General features: G+C 42.2%; 1 pseudogene; it reads left to right on the top strand.

The window, feature by feature from the left end:
• Positions 1-14943: 14943 nt before the first annotated feature.
• Positions 14944-22360, top strand: part of LOC148150161 (uncharacterized) — a 123640-nt pseudogene continuing 116223 nt past the window's right edge.

The following is a 22360-nucleotide window of genomic DNA, read 5'->3' as shown; positions in this document are numbered from 1 at the left end:
CATACTTCACATAATATTGTTCTTCCCTTTTCCAGATATATTCAAACTTAATCCATTCAGAGATATTATTGTACATCCCTGGAGTAGTTAGGACTTGAATCTGGACTTCCAGATCCAGAGGGATGAATATGATCATTGCACTACAAAAGCCCTCTGTTTTGTCGCTTTTTGATGATAATAGCCTCAAGGTTTCTAGCTCGTAAGATAAAAGGAAAATAGGTCAGTCTTTTTCCTTTTACCCAAGGCACTTGTTATTGAGGAGGAAAACCCTGGGGTGGATTCTCAATGACTAGCTTGATGTATATTAAGCTCTGTGAGGAATTCCGTGAGGAGAACTGTGCAGGGAGGATTGAAGATCTATTACAGAGTTCATTAAATTTTCATTTTCATTTAGTTTAAATGGAATGCAAGTTTTCATCAGTGGCACACAAATTTTCCGGACTGACTTTCCTCCTTACAATATTTCTGATTTAGCCATTATAGACAGGTGGTAGACTTACCCCAATTATACTGAACCATGATGAACATCTCATCATCAAATATGAAACTTGTACATAAAGGATGACCAAAGTTGCTTTGAATAGAAGAATGAGACATCAGTAGAATATATAATGATGACACGTGATGAAGCTATCAGTGTCCCACGATAATGTAGGATAACCAGAAAGATGCAGAACTGTAATGGCCTTCAGAGAATACATAAGCTGCAGATAGAAAGTTCTTATAAACAATAGCTTGGATGCAAGAAATGGTCCTTGGAAACTTAAAGTGAACCAGACCCCATACACATGATAATATCCTGACTAGAGATTAACTCTGGCACATAGTGTTGGCTTTAGCAGAGAAGAAATATTGAAAAAAATGTCAGGAAACAGAAGAAAATAAGCAAAACATTAAAAAGGCAGCTTCCTCATTATCATTCCATAACTCTCAGTTTACAAAGTTAAATTTAAACTTGAGAAAAGAATAATCATCCAAACCTGACAATTGTAGAGAAGACTCCTTTCTAATTTTCCATACAACATGATTTTCCAAACATTTAAATTAATATCTAGACATACATTAACAACAGGTATGGCTTCAGCAACCATAATGCAACAACTGAAAGTAACTGTTCAGAAAGTAATGGAACAGGTTAACACTATTAACTGCTGAATTTCAAGAAAGAGTTGGATAGAGCTCTTAAGGATAGTGGTATCAAGGATTATGGGGATAAGGCAGGAACAGGATAGTGATTGAGGATGATCAGCCATGATCATAATGAATGGGTGGTGCAGGCTCGAAGGGCAGAATGGCCTACTCCTGCACCTATTCTCTATTATCTATTGAATTCTGACATTACATGAAGAAAATGAGTTGATCGTGTGAGACAAGCTTCATAATATAATTTTGTTTGTATTGCCACAACCAGTGGGGGATTGTAGAATAATCTTACCTTGCATAAGTATTTCCTGTCACTCACTTGGCTATTAATTGCCCTTTAATAACAAATAATACCAGAGATTAAGAATTCCTCAAGATTCCAAAGCATCAGCAGTTGTTGACATTAGAGCAAAGTATCTGATATATTCAAGGTCTCTTGAAATATGAAATCCAATATATTTGTTTTGTTCAATTGAAAGGATAGGAAAGGATAATTACATTTTCATTCAAAATGTTGGTACTTATTAAAATGAAAGATGACAGCAAAATACTTATTGATCTGTTGAAAGGTCAGTACCTGCATTAGAATGTTTTTTTTCATATGGCATGGTTGCATTCTGAGTAGATTTCTGGAGTGGAGCTGACAGTGATAAGAATTTTGTTTTTTTTCCATATGGGGCTCCCCTAGGCTAGATTATATCAATATTGTTACAGAAAGTGAATGCATACTATGATTTCTAACTTGAACTAACTATATCATAGCAGACACCCAACTTGATGGATACTGCATTTGACCAACTATAATCCTCAAGCCACCAATCAGTTCAATCCATTGTCTATATTAGATAGTTAGTTTTAGACACAATTGTCATATGGTGTGATAAATACTGGATATGATCCTGCAAGGAAACTGTGGCTACTTCAATCATGAATAAAATGGTGCTGACTTGATCCAAAAATTCTGCCACCTTTTGCTAATGACCAAATGGTTTGCCAAGTCAAAACTCATAACAATACTCATTTGGCAACAACACTGGCATATGAAAAGCTTATCAGTGAATTTGACTCACAGCGTGTTCAGCTAGGAAAAGGGTTTCAAGGCAGAAGCTCTTAAAAAACTATGGCTTATTATTATCATGGAAAGAAAGTATCAGTAAAGATAGAACAGCTACCTAACAGATCGACATTGGTAGAGGTAAGGCAGTGTGAAGCATTCTCGAGGGGCTGAATGGCCCACTTGTTTTATGGTCTTATGTGGGGAGTGGGTTAAAGGACTGCAGCAGAACATTGATCAAAGTAAATAAACTGGTTCTACTGGAGCCATATAGAATGAAGCTGCAGATAGGAATTTTGCCTACTTTTTATTGGGCTCCACAGCCATGGTACAAAATCAATTTGGGAATATTCCACAGAGTGAAAACAATTTCAGAAGTAGTGCAGAAGCTGCTTAATGCATTTTGCGTGGGGATAGACTAGATATCAGAAGAACTGAAAATTGCTTCCAGATCAAAGTAGCCTCTTATTGTTAGAGGCTGTCCAAGTAGGGTCAGTAACCATGGAACGAGAGAGTTACCTTCTGATGGCCTGATGGCCAAACATCCCAAGTATTTCGTCATATAATTTTGCAGATGCCATTGTTTCGTAGCTCCTTGTTTCATAGAAATGCCTAATAATTTTTTAAAAATTGACATTTTATACAATCATTTACAATCTGAGAGAAATACAAAATATTTTTCTGGCCCATTAAGTACTTTTGAAGTCACTGTGGCTAAGTAAAATATGGAAATGTAGAATTTAGGAGCCGGAGTTGGCCATTCAACCCTTCAGACCTGCTCTGCCATTCAATATGATCATGGCTGGTCATCCAACTCAATATCCTATTCCTGCTCAATCCTCTTACCCCTAGATCTCTTTATCCTTAAGAAATATATTTAACTCCTTCTTGAAAACACCCAATATTTCAGCCTCAACCTCTTTCTGTGCCAATGAATTCTACAGGCTTGCCATTCTCTGGGTGAAGAAAATTCTCCTCAACTTCAGTCTTAAATGGCTTACCCGGTGTCCCTAGACTGTAACCCCTGCTTCTGGATTCCTTGGTCAATAGGAACCTACTTTCTATGTTTATCCTATCGACTTAGAATGATATGGGTTTCTATGAGATTCACACTCACTCTTGTAACGTACAGTGAATATAGTAGGTAAAGGAGCAAAAATAACATTACCAGCAATGAACACTACCATCCGTCTTTAAGCAACCTTTTAAAAGTGACCAAGTCTAGACTTTCTGTGTTCTAAATTTATACTGAAAAGTGCATATTGTTGACCCACCCTTCCCTAATATCAGAAAATGCCCCATTGGAAAAAAATGGAAATGGCTGGAGAAACTGGGGAATTGTTTCCGTCAGGCATGGATAGTAGGAATCATGGCACAGCCTTAGAATTAGAGGGGGTCAATCTAAAATGGAAATGAGGGGACATTTCTTCAGCCAGAGAGTAGTGGGCCTGTGGAATTCATTGCCATGAAGCGCAGTGGAGGCCGGACATTAAATGCCTTCAAGGCAGAGATTGATAAATTCTTAATCTCACAAGGAATTAAGGGATATGGGGAGAATGCTGATAAGTGGCATTGAAATGCCCATCGGCCATGATTGAATGGACTCAATGGGCTGATTGACCTTACTTTCACTCCTATTTCTTATGGTCTTATGGTCTAAACTCAGCAAGGTGTGGAAGCATCTGTGGGAAGAAAACAGAGTTAACATTTCAAGTTTGGTCACCCTTCATCAACACTGTTAGCAGCTGGTATTTATGATGAAGTTGAAGTAGGGTTGGTGGCATTTGGGGCAGTGGGTGGGGTGGGATGGGGGAATTGTGGGAGTGTGGCTGTTGGTGACAGTGATTGGGGAGAGTTGTGATGGAATGGGAGAGACAGGTGAATAAGGATAGGAGGAGGGAGCAAGACAGAAATATGATTATGGATAGCAGGCTAGGACAGACCAGAAGCTCAATAAATGACAATGAGAGTTAAGGGTGAAAAAAAATGTATTAGCTGTGTTGAATGCAACTCATATAATATAATAACATGCCTTGGACTGCATGGGAATGGACAACTATGCTCAAAGCAACCCATGTCATAATATGACCAACTGTTGGTTGGATAAAAATCATAGAAGGATGGAATCAGGCTCTAAAGTTATTACACCCAATGTTAAACCTAGAGGCTGCAGAAAAATGGAAAATATGATATTGTTCTTCACTAGTACATTGCAGCAAGCCTACCACTGAGATGTTGACCAGTAGTGTGTTGAAGTGACAGGCAACAGGAAACTCTGGACAAAGCACAGGTGTTCTACAAAGTGATCATTCAGCCTGCATTCTGTCTCCCCAGTGTAGTGGAGACCACATTGTGAACAGCAAATGCAGTAGATTAGATTGAATGAAGTGCAGGTAAATTGCTCCTCACCTGGAATGTGTGTCTGTAGCTTTGAATGGTTAGGAGAGAGAGGAAAATGGGCATGTATTACACTTTCTGCAATTGCATGAGAAGGCGTTACAGATGAGTGAGGAGATGTTGGGAGTGGAGGAGGAGTGTACAGTGTTTCCCAGAGAGAATAGAATGCTGGCAGAGGACGGGAGGAGAATATAGGCCTGGTCATGACATCCCTTTGGAGGTGACGGAATGGCAGCTTACTATCCTTTGGTTGAGGAGGCTGGTGTGGTAGGAGGTGAGGACTGGGAGACACTATCATTGTTGCTAGAGGGAATGGAAGATCTCCATCCCATTTTTCTAGTTTTTCCATCTCCATTGTATCTGCCACAATGCCACATAACCTAGAATGACTTATTATCTTCAGCAGAGAAAGGGAGAATAGGTCTAGTTCAAAAGGTTTTTTGAGGTGGATGGCCAACACCATGCAGAGGAATCTGTGGGGATCAGATAAAATGTAACAAAAGGCCTATGCAGACAGAATTATTGGCTAGGATTTTCTGCTTTAGTGCTCTTGATCTACAAAAGGAAAGTTTACATTGATGGGCTGTGACTTACTGAACAGGTCTTTTAATGAAAAGTTCTTGTCTTTGTGTCCCTAGGTATGAAAGATATATTGTTGAAGAAAATATGAAATAAAAGGAAATAGAATTGCCCAAATTGGACTAAATTCCGAATTCAGATAGACACTGACAAGAAACTGTGGATTGGTGCTTTGTCATCTTTACTGATATATTACCTGAATTCAATCATTTTCTTGACTCAAATACCAGGCGACATAATACATCAGAAAATACAGTCAAGAGGCATGTCATAGATTGTAATATTGCCTTTCTTAAGTGCTGACTTATTACAAAGTCATGGTATGGTTGATAAGCAAGAATAGAAAGGTAAATCCAAAGACCTCATGATGCCTACCAGGGACTGAGGATTGGAAGACGGAGTTAAATTTAGATAAATGTAAGGTATTGCATTTCGGTACGGCAAATGGGACAGGACTCATAGAGTTAATGGTAGGCCCTGAGGAGTGCTGTTGAAAAGGAGACCTAGGGTGCGCATGCATAGTGCCTAGTGCCTTGATAGATGGGATGTTGAAGAAGATGTTTGGCACACTTGCCTTCATTGGTCAGAATATTGAGTGTCGGAGTTGGGACATCATGTTGTACAGGACATTAGTGAGGCCACTTTTGGAATAGTGTGCACAATATTAGTTACCGTTATGTAGGAAGGATGTTTTTAAACTTGAGAGGGTGCAGAAAAGGTTTACAAGGAAGCTGCCGGGACTGGACGCTTTGAGTTACAGGAAGAGGCTGAGTGGGTTGGTCGTTCTATCCCTGGAGCTTTGGAGGCTGAGGGGTGACCTTATTTATTATTATTATGCAATCATGAGGGGCATGGATGGGTGAAGGGTCAAGGTCTTTTTCCTAGGCTAGGGATTCAAAGTTACAAGGCATAGATTTAAAGTGAGAGAGGAAAGGTTTAAAAGGACCTGAGGGTTAACTTTTTCATGTAGAGGGTGGTGTGTGTATGAAATGAGCTGCCAAAGGAAGTGGAGGAGGTGAGTACAATAAAAATGGTTAAAAGGCATATGGATAGGTCTATGTATAGAAAAAGTTTAGAGGTATATGGGCCAAGTGCTGGGACTAAGTCAGATTGGGATGTCTAGTCAGCATGGATGAGTTGGACTAAAGGGTCTGTTTCCATGTCTTGTGCCTCTGACAGAATTAGAAAGAGGGTGAAAATACTTTTGCAATAATTTTCTAAAGCACTCATCCCTTGAACTTGAGTGTCTTTGGGAATTCTAGTGTTTTTTTAAATATATCCAAGGATCCTTTTTGTATTACTAAGTAATTCAGAGAGCGATCTTTCAGTGCATATTTGATTCATATTTGAAATGATTTCTCTTCCATTTAAACAGCTGCAATAAAATTAAACTGTCTGCCATTATAAATTGTCCTCATTACATTTATTTAAAACAATTAAAATACACTTTAGGCATTTTAAACATCAACAATTCCGTTTGCTTAAAAGTTTTGATCTGTCTGACTCAATCTTGCTTTCCCATGTCCACAATTATGAATGCATTCTTAGTGCATTCAAATGACATTTCTCTGCAATTTTAAATCAAGCAATAACTCATTTATTAATAGCTCCATGAAGGAAGCAAATGAATGCTTGTGAATATGTTGAGTATTTACCGACATCACCAACTTTTCGATGCTACTGTCATTAAATATGAGTACTTCCATCAAAACCTGCATGGTAAATCTCTGTTGAACCATTGTAAATGTGATGATGCTGTCACTTTAAAAAGGTTATCTTGTCTTTGAGTTTTTTTTCAAGAGATTTTGTAAAGCCAGATGTGCCGAAACATCTACTTTAACAATGGCAGGGGAGTGGCCAGTTCTCCCAGTTCAGGCTTTTTCTAGTTTCGTTTAGTTGTAACAGTGAGAAGCTGCTGCAGTTCAGACAAAAGATTCTAAGATGATTCTTGACTGATTATTCTCTCTGAACTCTCTTCTGCTTGTAAGAACCTGTGTTTGAATTTACTTTTTTCCAAGGAGTGTGTTTATGGGATGTTACAGGAATTGGAACAGCTCCTTAGTTAAGTTGTTATGCCAGAACAGTTTTTCAATAGTCAAGTTATTCTAAATTCTGTTTTCTTTTGTTCGTGTTTCAACTGTACTGTTTAAATTCTGTTTTGCTTAAAGCCAAGTGGTTTGACTAGCTGCATCACACCTAGAATATCCACTTCAGCACTGATCACTGATGCACGCGAGCCATTACACCTTGCCAAACAGAAAATGACCCATTCATGCCTTATATCTGCTTCTTTTTTTAAGATTAGATTACTTACAGTGTGGAAACAGGCCCTTCAGCCCAACAAGTCCACACCAACCTGTCGAAGCATAACCCACCCAGACCCATTCTCCTACATTTACCCCTTCACCTAACACTACAGGCAACTTAGCATGGCCAAATCACCTAACGTGCACATTTTTGGACTGTGGGAGGAAACTGGAGCAAACCCAAGCAGAACGGGAAGAATGTGCAAACTCCACACAGAGAGTCGCCTGAAGCAGGAATTGAACCCAGGTCTCTGGCACTATGAGTCAGTAGTGCTAATCACTGTGACACCGTGCCGCCCTGCTTAACTATTGAATCTATTTGATTATCCTTGTACCATGAGCTTTTACTTTTTTGCAATAACCTTTGATGTGACAACTCCTCAAATGTCTCCATACAGTCATAGTCACAGAGATGCACAGCACGCAAACATTTCTTTCAGTCCAACTCGTTCGTGTCAACTCGATATCCTGAATTAATCTAGTTCCATTTGCCAGCATTTGGCCGATATCTCTCTGAACCCTTCCAATTCATATACTCATCCAGATGCTTTTTAAATGTTGGAATTCTAATAGCCTCCACCACATCCTCTGGCAGCTCATTCCATACATGTACCATCCTCTGCATGAAAACGTTGCCACATAGGTCCCTTTTAAAACTTTCCCCTTTCACCTTAAACCTAAGCCCCCTCGGCTTGGACTCCTCCACCCCAGGTAAAAGATCTGGAGCTCCAGGAAAAATAGCCCAAGCCGATTCAACCTCTCCGTATAGCTCAAACCCTCCAAACCTGGCAACATCGTTGTAAATCTTTTCTGAACCCTTTTAAGTTTCATAACATTCTTCTTATAGTAGGGTGACCAGAATTGTGCATAGTATTCCACAAGCAGCCTAGCCAATGTCCTGTACATGACCTCCCAACTCCTATACTCAATACACTCACCAATAAGGTCAAGCATACCAAACACCTTCTTCACTATCCTATCTACTTGCAACTCTACTTTCAAGGAAGTAAGAACCTGCACTCCCTGGTCTCTTTATTCAGCAACACTCCCCAGGACCATATAACTCTTACCCTGGCTTACCTTTTTAGCACTTCACATTTATCCAAATTAAACATCATATGCCATCCCAAGCCCATTGGCCCATCTGGTCAAGAGCCAGTTGTATTCTGAGGTAACCTTCTTCGCTGTCTTACACCTCCAACTTGATGTCATCTGCATCTTACAAACCATACTTCCTATGGTCGCATCCAAATCATTTATATAAATGATAAAAAAAAGCAGTGAACCCAGCAGCGATCCTTGTGGCAAACCGCTGATCACAGGTCTCCAGTCTGAAAAGCAACCCTCCACCACCACCCTCTGTCTTCTACTTTCAAGCTAGTTTGGTATCCAAGTGGGATGTTCTCCCTGTATTTCAGGAGATCTAACCTTGCTAACCTGTCTACCATGAGGAATCTTGTTGAATGCCTTACTGAAGTCCATGTACATCATGTCCATCACTCTGCCCTCATCAATCTTCTTTGTTACTTCCTCAAAAAACTCAATCAAGTTAGTGAGACACCATTTCCCATGCACAAAGCCATGTTGACCATCCCCAATCAGCCCTTGTTTTTCCGAATACATGCAAATCCTGTTGCTCGGGGTTCCATCCAATAACCTGACCACCACTGATGTCAGGGTCACTGGTCTATAGTTCCCTGGCGTGTCCTTACCACCTTTCTTAAATTGTCTTAGCCAACATCCAGTCTTCCAGCACCTCAGCTGTGGCTACCGATGATACAACTAATTCAGCAAAGTGCCCAGCAATCACGTCCATAGTTTCCCAAAACGTCTAGGGTACCCCTGATCATGTCCCAGGGATTTATCCACCTGTATGCATTTTAAGATGTCCAGCATCTCCTCCTCTGTAATATGGACATTTTTCAAGATGTCGTTATTTATTTCCTCACATTCTATATCTTCTATATACTTCACCACAGTAAACATGCTGCAAAATACTTGTTTTGTATCTCCCCCAACTCTTGCAGTTCCACACATAGGTGGCCTTGCTGATCTTTAAGGGCCCTATTGTCTTCCTGGTTATCCTTTTGTCCTTAATGTATTTGTAAAATTGATTAGATCCCCTACAGTGTGGAAACAGGCCCTTTAGCCCAACAAGTCCACACTGACCCTCCAAAGAGAGACCCACCCAGACCCATTTCCCTCAGAATGATGCACCTAACACTATGGGCAATTCACCTGACCTGCACAGCTTTGGACTATGGGAGGAAACCCACGCAGACACAGGGAGAATGTGCAAACTCCACACAGTCTGCCCAAGGCTGCGATCAAACCTGGGACCCTGGTGCTGTGAGGTAGCAGTGCTAGCCACTGAGCCACCAAGCTGCTCCTTAAACCTATCTGCTAAGGCTATGTCATGTCCACTTTTTTTCCTCATGATTTCCCTCTTAAGTATACTCCTACTGCCTTTATACTCTTCTGAGGATTTACTTGAGCTTTCTGAAAATATAAGTAGAATGCATCCATTAATTTCAGTTTATCCACATCACGCTACTTTATTAAAGAACTCTAATAAAATGGTTAAACATGATTTCCTGTTCACAAACCATGCTGGCTCTGCTTGATTATCTTCAATTAATCCAAGTGATGTTTTATGATATTTTTAATAACAGCTTCTATCACTGTCTCCGTCGGAGATTTTAAGCTCCATGGCCGATAACGCCCTGTTTTCTATTTCCTTACTGCTGCTTTCTGGTAGCATTTCCACAGATGTTGCCCAGTCTGCTGAGACTTTCCAGCAATTTCTGATTTCCAGGATCTGCAGTTCTCTGGGAGAGGATATGAAAGATTAGATTACATTACATTACATTACATTACAGCGTGAAATCAGGCCCTTCGGCCCAACAAGTCCACACCGACCCGCCGAAGCGCAACCCACCCATACCCCTACATTTACCCTTTACTTAACACTACGGCCAATTCAGCATGGCCAATTCACCTAACCTGCGCATTTTTGGACTGTGGGAGGAAACCGGACCACCTGGAGGAAACCCATGCAGACACGGGGAGAACGTGCAAACTCCACACAGTCAGTCGCTGGGTAGACTGGGTGACTGCTTCACAGAACAGCTATGTTCTGACTGCAAAAAAGACCTTGAGCTTCCAATTGTCTGTCATTTCAACACACCACCCTGGTCCCTGCCCAACATCTCTATCTCAGGTTTTCTGCTGTGCTCCAGTGAAGGTCAGCACAGGTTGAAAGAATAGCACCTCATTTTCCACTTGAGAATTCTACAGCTTTCTGGACTCAGTACTGAGTAAACAATTTTAGTGCTTGAGGAATCTTCTCCCATGTCTTTATTCCAACTCCCACATCCCAGGCCTTGTTATCACATGGTCTGCTATTACACATATTCATTGTTCGCCTCTAATAGAAGAAAGGAGGAAGTGAGGACCGCAGATGCTGGAGATCAGAGTAGAAAATTATGACACTGTAAAAAACACAACAGGTCAGGCAGAACCTGAGGAGCAGGAGAGTCGATGTTTTGGGCATAAGCTCTAATGAAGGGCTTGTGCCCAAATTATTGATACTTCTGCTCCCTGGATACTTCCTGACCTGCTGTGCTTTTTCCAGCACAACGCTTTTCGACTCTAGCCACTAATAGACCGCATTAGCAGCCATTCATTCTCCTAGATGGCTGTTGTCCACTCCTTTGTCTGTATATCTGTTCATCTCAGTCTTTAAGATCTATCCCCAGCTATTGTTTACTGCTTATCTCCTCCCCCACCCTGTCTTCTGCATAAAAAAGAAACATTTTCCTGGTTACCACTAGTTCTAGACAAAGATTGATGGACCCAAATGTCAATTTGATTTCTCTTCACAGATGCTGCCAGTCTTACTGAGATTTTCCAGCAATTTCTGTTTTTGTCTCTGTCTTGTCCCTGTTTGAACAATTCCCTTTTTCCAGTCTAATTGAACCTTGCATGAATATAGTGAATATTGAAAAGTTAAACTATCAACCATCAATTATCTGACTACCCACTTTTTCTCACACCTTAGGATGAAAACCATTTGGTCTTGTTGACTTGCAGTTCCAAGAATTGCTCAGCATTAATTTTCTGGTCATTTTAATTTTCATGAGTTCCTCCTTTCTTTCCAATTCCTGAGTTATTTCTGGAAATTATCTGCATACTCCATAGTGAAGATGAATTCAAACTAAGGGTCAAATTTATTTGACATCTGCTTATTTTCATTAATAATTCTATAGACTTGTATTCTGTATGACAAATGAATATTTCATTAACTTTGTCTTTTTAAATACATGTCAAGAATCTTATTATCTGTCTTGATATTTCTAACGGGCTTTCATTCTGTACTTTTTTCCTCTTCATGTATCTTTGAGTCAAGTTTTTTTTTAGGAGAAAGTGAGGACTGCAGATGCTGGACACCAGAGTTGAAAACTGTGGTGCTGGAAAAGCGCAGCAGGCCAGACAGCATCCGAGGAGCAGGAAAATCGACGTTTCGGGCATAAGCCTTTCTTCAGGAATGAGGCTGGTGTGCCAAGTGGGCTGAGATAAAAGGTAGGGGGAGGGGAATTTGAGGGACGGGTGCTGGGAATACGATAGGTGGAAAGAGGTGAGGGTGAGGGTGAGGATGATAGGCTGGAGAGGGGGTGGGGGCAGAGAGGTTGGGAAGAAGATTGCAGGTCAAGAGGGCGGTGCTGAACGAGGGTTGGGACTGAGATGAGGTGGGGGAGGGGAAATGAGGAAGCTGGAGAAATCTACATTCATCCTGTGTGGTTGGAGGGTTCCTAGGCGGAAGATGAGGCACTCTTCCTCCAGGCGTCGTGTGGCCAAGGTCTGGCGATGGAGGAGGCCAAGGACCTGCATGTCCTTGGCGGAGTGGGAGGGGGAGTTAAAGTGTTCAGTCACGGGGCAGTTGGGTTGGTTGGTGCCGGTGTCCCAGAGGTGTTCCCTGAAACGTTCCGCAAGTAGGCAGCCTGTCTCCCCAATGTAGAGGAGACCACATCGGGTGCAGCGGATACACTAAATGATGTGTGTGGTGGTGCAGGTGAATTTGCGATGGATATGGAAGGATCCATTGGGGCCTTGGAGGGAGGTGTGGGTGCAAGTTTTGCAATTCTTGCGGTTGCAGGAGAAGGTGCAGGGAGTGGAGGTTGGGTTGGTGGGGGGTGTGGACCTGACATGAGAGTCAAGGAGGAAGTGGTCTCTCCAGAACGCCAATAGGGGTGGGGAGGGAAATATATCCCTGGTGGTGGGGTCTGTTTGGAGGTGGCGGAAATGACAGAGGATGATACGATGTACCTGGAGTTGGTGGGATGGTAGGTGAGGACCAGTGGGGTTCTATCCTGGTGGCAATTAGAGGGGCGGGGTTCAAGGGCGGAGGTGCGAGCAGTGGAGGAGATGCGGTGGAGAGCATCGTCGACCACGTTGGAGGGGAAATTGCGTTCTTTGAAGAAGGAGGCCATTTGTGCTGGTAGTGGAATTGGTCCTCCTGGGAGCAGATGCAGCAGAGGCGAAGGAATTGGGAATATGGGATGGCGTTTTTACAGGGGGCAGGGTGGGAGGAGGTGTAATCTAGGTTGCTGTGGGAGTCAGTCGGTTTGTAGTAAATGTCTGTGTTGAGGCGATCGCCCGAGATAGAAATGGAGAGGTCTAGGAAGGGGAGGAAGTAGTCTGAGATGGTCCAGGTAAATTTGAGGTCGGGGTGGAATGTGTTAGTAAAGTGGATGAACGAAGTAGCGCCAATACAATCATCAATGTAGCGGAGGAAAAGGTGGGTACTAGTGCCAGTGTAGCTGCAGAAGATGGACAGTTCCACATATCTGACAAAGAGGCAGGCATAGCTGGGGCCCATGCAGGTGCCCATGGCTACTTCTTTGGTTTGGGGGAAGTGGGAGGATTGGAAGGAGAAGTTGGTAAGAGTGAGGACCAGTTCAGTCAGTAAAAGGAGGGTGTCAGTGGAAGGGTACTGGTTGGGTCGGCGGGAGAGGAAGAAGCGGAGGGCTTGGAGTCCTTCGTGATGGGGGATGGAAATGTATAGGGACTGGATGTTCATCGTGAAGATAAGGTGTTGGAGGCTGGGGAAGCGAAAATCATAGAGGAGGTGGAGGGCATGGGTGGTGTCCCGAACATAGATGGGGCGTTCTTGGATTAAGGGGGACAGGACAGTGTTGAGTTATGCGGAAATGAGTTCAGTGGGGCAGGAGCAGGCTGAGACAATGGGTCGGCCGGGGCAGTCGGGTTTGTGGATTTTGGGCAGGAGGTAGAAACAGGCGGTGAGGGTTTGTGAGACTATGAGGTTGGAGGCGGTGGATGGGAGATCCCCTGAGGTGATGAGGTTATGGATGTCTGGGAGATGATGGTTTGGTGGTGGGAGGTGGGGTCATGGTCAAGGGCGCAGTAGGAGGAGGTGTCTGCGAGCTGGCATCTAGCTTCAGCGGTGTAAAGATCGGTGCACCAAACTACCACCATGCCTCCCTTGTCTGCTGGTTTGATGGTGAGGTTGGGTTGGAACAGAGGGAGTGGAGAGCTGCACGTTGTGACGGTGAGAGGTTGGGGTGGGTGAGAGGGGTGGCCAGGTTGAGGTGGTCAATGTCTCGGCGGCAGTTGGATATGAAGAGATTGAGGGCAGGTAAGTGGCCAGCACAGGGTGTCCAGGTTTATGGGGTGTGCTGGAGGTGGGAGAAGGGGTCGTCAGAGGGTGGGCGAGAGTGCTGGTTGAAGAAGTAGGCGCGGAGGCGAAGGCGGTAGAAGAAATGCTCGATGTCTAGCCACGTGTCAAACTCATTGATCCGGGAGTGTAGGGGGACTACGGCGAGGCCTCTGCTGAGGACTGATTGTTCATCCTCAGAGAGGGGGAGGTCTGGAGGGATGGTGAAAATACGGCAGGGCTGGGAGCTTGGAGCTGGTGTGGGGCTGGAGCTGGGAATGGGGGTGGAATTAGGCATGGAGGCAGAGTTAGTTGTGTGGACGGAGTTAGTCATGGGGGTGGAGGTGGTCGTGGGGCAGAGTTAGTCATGGGGGCGGAGATTGGTGTGGGGGCGGAGATTAATGTGGGGGCGGAGATCGACGTGGGGGGCGGAGATCGATGTGGGAGTGGCGTAGCGTGCGGTGTGGTCCTTGAGCAGGTGAGTAACGTCACTGGGGGCAGAAGTTGTTGCGGCGACGGCAACTCTGGAGGCGGAAGTGGCTGCGGCGTCGGTAGCTCCGGGGGCGGAAGTTGCTGCAGCGATGGCAACTCCGGGGGCGGAATTGGCGCGCCGGGCAGAAATGGCGCTGGTCCCGGTGGTCGTGGATCCCGCGGCGGCCACGTATCTGTCAGCAATGGTCTTCCTGGTGATCGTGGGGGCGGTTGTCTGGGCGGCGATCGCAGAGGCTGCATGGTCGGTGGTGGCTGTTGTCCATGCGGTGGTGGGGACGGAAGTGATGTCACCGTTCGCCATGGCGGTGGTGGCCGCAGCAGCAGCGTGGGCAATGGCGCCCGAACGGTTCCGGAGGTCGCGAGAAGGTTCAGGAACAGTCGAGGAATCTGGCGTGTGGGGGTGAGTACATGAATGTTTTTGTGCTTACTTTCTTTGATGTTCGATTTGGCTAGGAAAAAGCATTTGTTCAGTGTATGAATTCTTCTGAGGATGAAGAACAGCAAAGGTCCTTTACAGGTCTGGGAGAGTGTTGTCCTGAGCTGGGGCAGGGCTGACTGCAGGGAGTGTAGGTAGCGGCGCATGGCTGCGAGCGTGGAGCGGAGGATCCAGAGGGAGATCTGTTGCTGGAGGCTTTGGATTTGTTGCAGGTACTGGTTGTCCTGGTTGGGTCCAAATTGTGTTGGTCTGAATGTAGTCCGGAGTCCATGCAGGGTCAGTCAGTCAGTTTTTTTTAACACATTTGAAATCTTCTGACTTGCCACCTGTTTTTTCACAATTACATGATTTTTCTTTAAGTACAGTACCATCTTTAATTTTTTTTAGTTAATCATGAATGGTGGGCCCTCCCTTTGGAGTTTTTTGTTTGAATGTATCAATTTTGTTCATTATGAAATATCACCTTAACTGTTTCTGTTCTATTAATCATTTATCCCTAAATTTAAATTGCTAGTTTGTTTTTACTAGCTCTGCTTTCATATCTTGATAATTGTCCTTACCTAAGTGTAATATATGAGTTTTAGACTGCATCTTCTCGCTCTCAAAACTGAAAGTAATATTTAAATCATATTATAGTCACTGCTATCAAGGGCTACCTTCACTACAAGGAAAATAATTAATCCTATTTCATTATCAGCTCTAGTGTGACTGACTCTCTGGTTGGCTCGAGAAAATGTTGTTCTAAGAAAATGTTCCAAAAACATTCTGTGATCTCCTCATCTAGACTGATTTGCCCATTTGGTTTTCCCAGTCTATATCTGAATTAACATCACCCATGGTAATTGCTATACCTTTTTGACAAACATCAATTATTTCTTCTTTGATACCTTGCCCTATGATCTAGTTACTGTTAGACTAAGTATCAGTCTTATGGTGTTTCTCTATGCACAATGTTTTAGGTATCATTTGGCCAGAGCATTCTATGGTTTACTTGTAACTTCCTTTAATTTTTTATTGCACAGTTTTGCTACATACTTGAACTTTGGCTTTACAGATTATTGCTTCACATTGGGTTCATTTGTAAGGGTGTCTGTAAGATTTGAGGTCTCTCCGTGAACTATTTCAACTTGTTTATAAAGCGTACATGCCACTTGTTTTTCTTCCAATCTCCAATACTTTTCATTTGTCTCTATTACATTTGTAAAGGCACTTACCTGTTAATTGGCATATTGACTCATTCATTAATCCAAGATGTGTTTCTTCCTGTCCTACTGCCTCCTCTGAATTGGATAATATTTGCAAATTGACTACTTTGCAAATTCTGCTTTGAGAATTCTGCTGCAGAGTTCCCCAATATTTAGAACCCTCTTAAAGTACCCATTTAAATTAAAGAATGCAGAACATTTCAGAGCTGTTTTAGTAAATAGCTAGGACCCTTAAGTACCTCGGTTAACTCCTAGATAACATTTCAACTGATCCTCCCATTTACTATACACACCCTCAATTATAATCCCTTACACCCTCCAAAATCCTGATCCAACCCCCTCTAACCTAGATACTCAAAAGTCCCTCCCTCACTACTGGACGTCATCTCCTTACCCTGCCATGGGACCCAACTCCTCCAAACCTCCCTCCCCACAGGGACCCAGCGTACACTTGCACCCCTCAGTACAACGCAACATCGCCCTTACTGCCTGCCAGACTACATTCGGTTAAGCCCTGTTGACGTTGCACACATTTGGTGCTTTCTTCTCCCCAAATTGGCACATACTTGCCCTGATATAAAGCCCCTCACCTTTCCATATGATTTTGTTTATCACATATGAATTTGACCCATAATAATTTAAGTTTACGAAGTGCTGGAACTTATTCAGATAATATTTAAATATAGTGAACTTTGCCAATCATTGTCTTTAAGGTTGAGTCGAGCCAAATAGATTTGTGAGAAACTTCTATCACAAACGCTTTGTTAACTGCAAAGAACTTCAGATGTGAATTAATAAACAGGTTTACTGTTGATCAACAAGGCTTTATTTCGTAGCTGATGTCACTAGAATACTCAATTTTGAATATCCAGAAACATTTTTCAGGCATACATGCTTTTATTCTTCTTGAAGGAATTAACATTTCTATATACCCTTTAAAAATACCAATTTATAGATTTGTTAAGATAGGATGCTGAGAGATTTAACAAGATCATATCACACTAAAAATAACACAGAGAGGAATTTGATAATGAAGGCATCATCTGATGAACCAGATATATTGCTTTGGGGGATTTAACACAAAGGTATTAATCAAGGCACTAAAATAGTACATAGAAGAATCTCAAATCCTAAGTTGTGAAAATAAAGTCACAGAAACAAAACAGCTTTCAATGAAGAAAAAAAAGTTTTAGAAGACTGATGATCCAGGTTTGAAATCATTTGTACTTATATATTAGAATATTTGTCGGCATAAAATGCATCCATTAGTCTAATACTAACCAGACTCAAAGGAGATTTGACATGGAAAGAATTTGGTTAGCCCATCCCAAACCACTGTGACAGATAAACTGCTGGAAGATGCTGGAAATCTACATCAACATCAACAGCAGAAATTACTGAAAAACTCAGCAGGTTTTGCTGCAATTGTGGAGAGAAAGCAGAGTTCATGTTTCGGCTCAAATACCCCTTCTTCAGAAGGTTAGGTGTACATTACCAGCCATGGATCTGTAACTGATGGTATGACTTTTAATACCTGGAATGGCTGCTCCACATATATATTATTAACAACATGCATCATTACCATACTGTTCTTTCCGCATAACAATTGGCCCATTGCTTCAACTATTTTCTTCACTCAATCAAAATAATACCTGGTCAATATAACAGCTGACTAAATCCTGCTAGAGGACAGCCAATAATCTCTGCTGTTGGCATTCAGGAAATGTCACATGATTGAACAAGCCTTTTAAATACATGGTACTGCAAATGGAGATCAACATTGTGAAGCTTTGCTCCAATATCTTTGGAGATCATAGAGAAAGGGAGATAAATTAAAGGGGACAGAGATGGATGAGAAACTGTGCATGCTGGAATCTTGAAAAGAAACATTAGAGTTGCAAACAAGCAAGTGATGACAATAACAAATCTCAACATTTTGTGTAACTCTTTTGTACTCAGAACATTAGTTCATTTTTATCTTACTTATGCATTTTTGCATTTTCTTTATGAAATTAAGTGGTCTAGAATTCATAATAGCACTGTCTGTATGGCTGCCTCAATGGTCACATGCTTGCCTCCAAGCCAAGTGGTTTTCGGGTTTTTAAAAGTGTACTTATTGTCACATGTATTTTGTTATAAAACATGGTGTAAAGTGTTGACACTCTTCAATGCCATCTTAAAACACAGAACAATAAACCAAAACAGGTTAGGTGAATTGGCCATGCTAAATTGCCCATAGTGTTAGGTGAAGGGGGAAATGTAGGGGAATGGGTCTGGGTGGGTTGCGCTTCGTTGGTCGGAGTTGACTTGTTGGGCCGAAGGGCCTGTTTCTACACTGTAAGTAATCTAATCTAAACACAATGGTCGAAAACTAAAGTAAAGAAATAGTGTTCAACTTTGCAGTCCGTCTTGTTAAGTGCTCTGCAATGAGGCATGAGCCTGGTGGTCAGCCATGAGTCCCCATTGCTGAGTTGTCGCCACTTCCTGCTTCCACCAACACTATTGCTGCTATGAGTCCTTGCTGACCCTCACCAATACAGCTGCTGCCAATGTTGCTGAGTCTCATACTGGGCCCAAACTCATCTTGGTCACTGCCTCTATGAATCTGCAGGTGCCACCAGGAACCCAAAATCACCTCTGTCACAACAGGTATGGGTCAGTGTCAGGACTACCTCATCATTGCAGAGCTGCTGGGTTCACTTCATGTCCACATTAGGCTCATTTGCCGTCACTGATGCCATCACCATGACTGACCTTTTCAACAAGAAGGAAGAAAAATAAAAAAACTAAATTAAAAAGCAAGAAAATAGAAAAAACAGGAAAGAAAAGCAGATGGAGCACACAAGCTTTGGGCTCAGGAGTCCTACTCCATCACCATATTACTTGATTAAGATTAATCATAGAATCCATACAATGTGGAAACAGTCATTTGGCCACACCGACCCTCTAAAGAGTATCCCACCCAGAACTATTCTTCTAAACTACACATCCCTGAACACGAGGAGCAAGTTAGCATGGCTAATTCACATAATCTGCACTGTTCTTTCTGCATAACAATTGGCCCATTGCTTCAACTATTTCTTTCACTTAAACAAAATAATGCCTGGTCAAAATAACAGCTATTTCACCTAACCTTTGGACTATAGGAGAAACCGGAGTACCAGATGGAACCTACGCAGACATGTGGAAAATGTGCAAACGCCACACCAGACAGTCACCTGAGGCTGGAATCAAACCCAGGTCCCTGGAGCTGTGAAATAGCAATGTTAACCGCTGAGCTACCGTGCCACATTGCTAGGAGCTGAATTAGACATTTGACTCGGAGCGTCTGCTCCACCATTCAATCACGGCTGATATATTTCTCAAATCCATGCTCTTTCTTTCCAATGTCCAAAACCTTTCTCCATTTAGTCTACACTGCTTGTGCTCATCTCAAAATGCCTACTTCACACTTTCCCACATTGTATTCCATCTTCCACTTCATTGCCTATTCTGCAAGCCTTTTGAAGCCCTTCTGCAGCATTCCACTTCCTCAATGCTACCTGTCCCTCTACCTATCTTTGAATCATCTGGAAACTTTGCAACAATGCCCTCAGTTCCTTTATCCAGATCGTTAATAGCTGTGGTCCCAACACTGACCTCCACAGAACTCCACTAGTTAGCTGCTGCTATATGAAAAAGACCCCTTTATGCCTACTTCCTACCTTCTGCCAGTCAGTCAACATTCTATCTATGCCAGTACCTTGTTCCTAATACCATGGTCTATTACCTTATTTAGCAGTCTTCTGTATTATACCTTCTGGAAATCCGAATAGATCACGTCCACTGGATATCCTTAGTCTGACTCTACCTTGTGAAAGAACTCTAACAGATTTGTCAGGCAAGACCTCCCATTGATGAAGCCATGCTGACTCAGCCCTATTTCACCATGCATTTCCAAGTATTCTGCAATCTCATCCTTTATAGTAGACTTTAAAATGTTGCCAATAACAAAGGTCAAGCTAACCAGCCTATGATTTCCTGTCTTCTGCCTCCTTCCCTTCTTAAACAACAGTGTTACGTCAGTTATTTTGCAGACAGACCCTCACAGACTCCAGTGATTCCTGAAAGATCATCATCAATGCCTCCACAATCTCCTCTGCTGTCTCCTTCAGAACTCTGGTGTGTGGTCCATCCAGTGATTTATTCACCTTCAGACTTTTGCACTTTCCCAGCACCTCTACCCCTAACTCTCGAAGATCTGATATGTTGCTGGTGTCTTCCACTGCAAAAACTGGTGCATAGTTTCAATTCAGTTCCTCCACCATTTCTTGGTTCCCTATTACTACTTCTTGAGCCTCATTTTCCAGTGGCCCAATGTCCACACTTGCCTTTCTCTTACCCTTTTAGTTATCTACAAAAACTCTTGTTTCTATTGTTTCTATTACTTACTACTTAATCTTGTATTTTATCTTCTCTCCCATGATTGCTTCTTTAATTATCCTCTGTGAGTTTTTCAAGGCTTTCCAATCCTCTGGCTTCCCACTAATCTTCACTACAGTGTTTGCTTTTTATTGGATTTTATTCTGTCCCTGACTTTCCTTGTCAGCCATTGATTGCCTCATCCTTCCCTTCGTATGTTTCTTCTTCCTTGGGATGAATTTCTGCTGTAGCTTCTGAATTACCCCTGCCATTGCTGCTCTATCATCTTCCCTGCTCACTGCAATGCACCAGTAAGGGAGTGCTGCTATGTCCTTTGGCTAAGGGATTAAAGAAAGGCTCTATCTGTATAGATGCATTTCAAAGAGCAGCAGAGTTGTCCCCAGACTTAACAATAATTGGCCGGATCCAAAATAACGAAAAGGCAGATTATCTCAATATGTATACATTGCTGTTTGTAGGACCTTGCTGCATACAAATTGGCAGTCACATTTCCTAATTATACCATGTCATTCTTTCATGCATGACCAGTGGAAACAGATTGGCTGACTGCCCTTTTCTTTTGTTCTGAACATTATGTTCACTTGAACAAGCGTTGAAAATGACACTAAGCCATAATGCACATTTGGAGAGCTGGTGCAGACATATTGGGCTGAATGACCTTCTTCCACACCATTGTATACTGGGGTGGTGAAATTAACACTCCTCATGAAATACACTAACTGCCTTCTCTCCCTGCGCAGATATTCTTATTTGCTTTAGGCGAGGTCATGAAAGTGAGTTGACAAATGTTTGGTAGATGTTTGTTGGCTAAACCCATCAAAATTATCAGACAAGATGGACACATTACCCTCTTGCTCATCTTGCACCAGTAGATGTAATATAAAAGCCCATGGATCTTCTTTGGCTGGAACTCCAAAATCCCAGACATAACACATTCCAGATTGGGTCAGCAGCAATTTAAAATGTGATATATATTGTAGATTAGTCCTTTTTAAGTTTGGCAGAAGCTGCAATACAAATGCAATGTATATTGTATGATATAAAAATATTACGCTACAGTACAATCAAATTTCAGAAGCAATGCAGCTAAGCCAGGCAATATTCCTTTACTTTTAAATGCCTGACATAAAGTTATGCATTTCAAAAAAGAAATGCACAAAGGCAGATGGGTTCAGCAGTAAATGTCTTATAATTTACAAGAATACTGATGTATGTGACATTCAGCATTGATACACAGAACTGGAGAAGCAATTATAGGGGCAGCGTCATTTTATATGTTTAATGGTGATCTATTGTTTAATAGAGCACAAAACTGTACATGTGATGAATAGTGAAGCATATTCTTCTATAATTTATGCTCGGTTATCTAATGTAAATCTTATTGCAGTGGTTCCATGCAAATTTGTATTGACAAAAAAGAATTACACACAATCTTAAATTATTCTTTGCAGTGTATGTGATTGGGGAAATAATCATTGATTAAAACTATTTAGATTTTATCGGACTGACTTCTGCATTTAATGGAATATAATATTAATTTTTGTATTGATCTTTGGGACTAGCTGTACAAAGTTTCCTCTGTGGTGATGACATTTTATAGCCCCTTGACCTGTCCTCAGGAGTTGGTTCTTAGAAATTTCAATATTGCTTTTT

Source organism: Chiloscyllium plagiosum, unplaced genomic scaffold (assembly GCF_037043375.1).
Source record: "Chiloscyllium plagiosum isolate Xiang-an unplaced genomic scaffold, Cpla_swu_hap1 HiC_scaffold_4, whole genome shotgun sequence".
NCBI classification, from domain to species: domain Eukaryota; kingdom Metazoa; phylum Chordata; class Chondrichthyes; order Orectolobiformes; family Hemiscylliidae; genus Chiloscyllium; species Chiloscyllium plagiosum.
The sequence above is the reverse complement of the archived record's forward strand: the minus strand, read 5'-3'. Positions and strand labels throughout refer to the sequence as shown.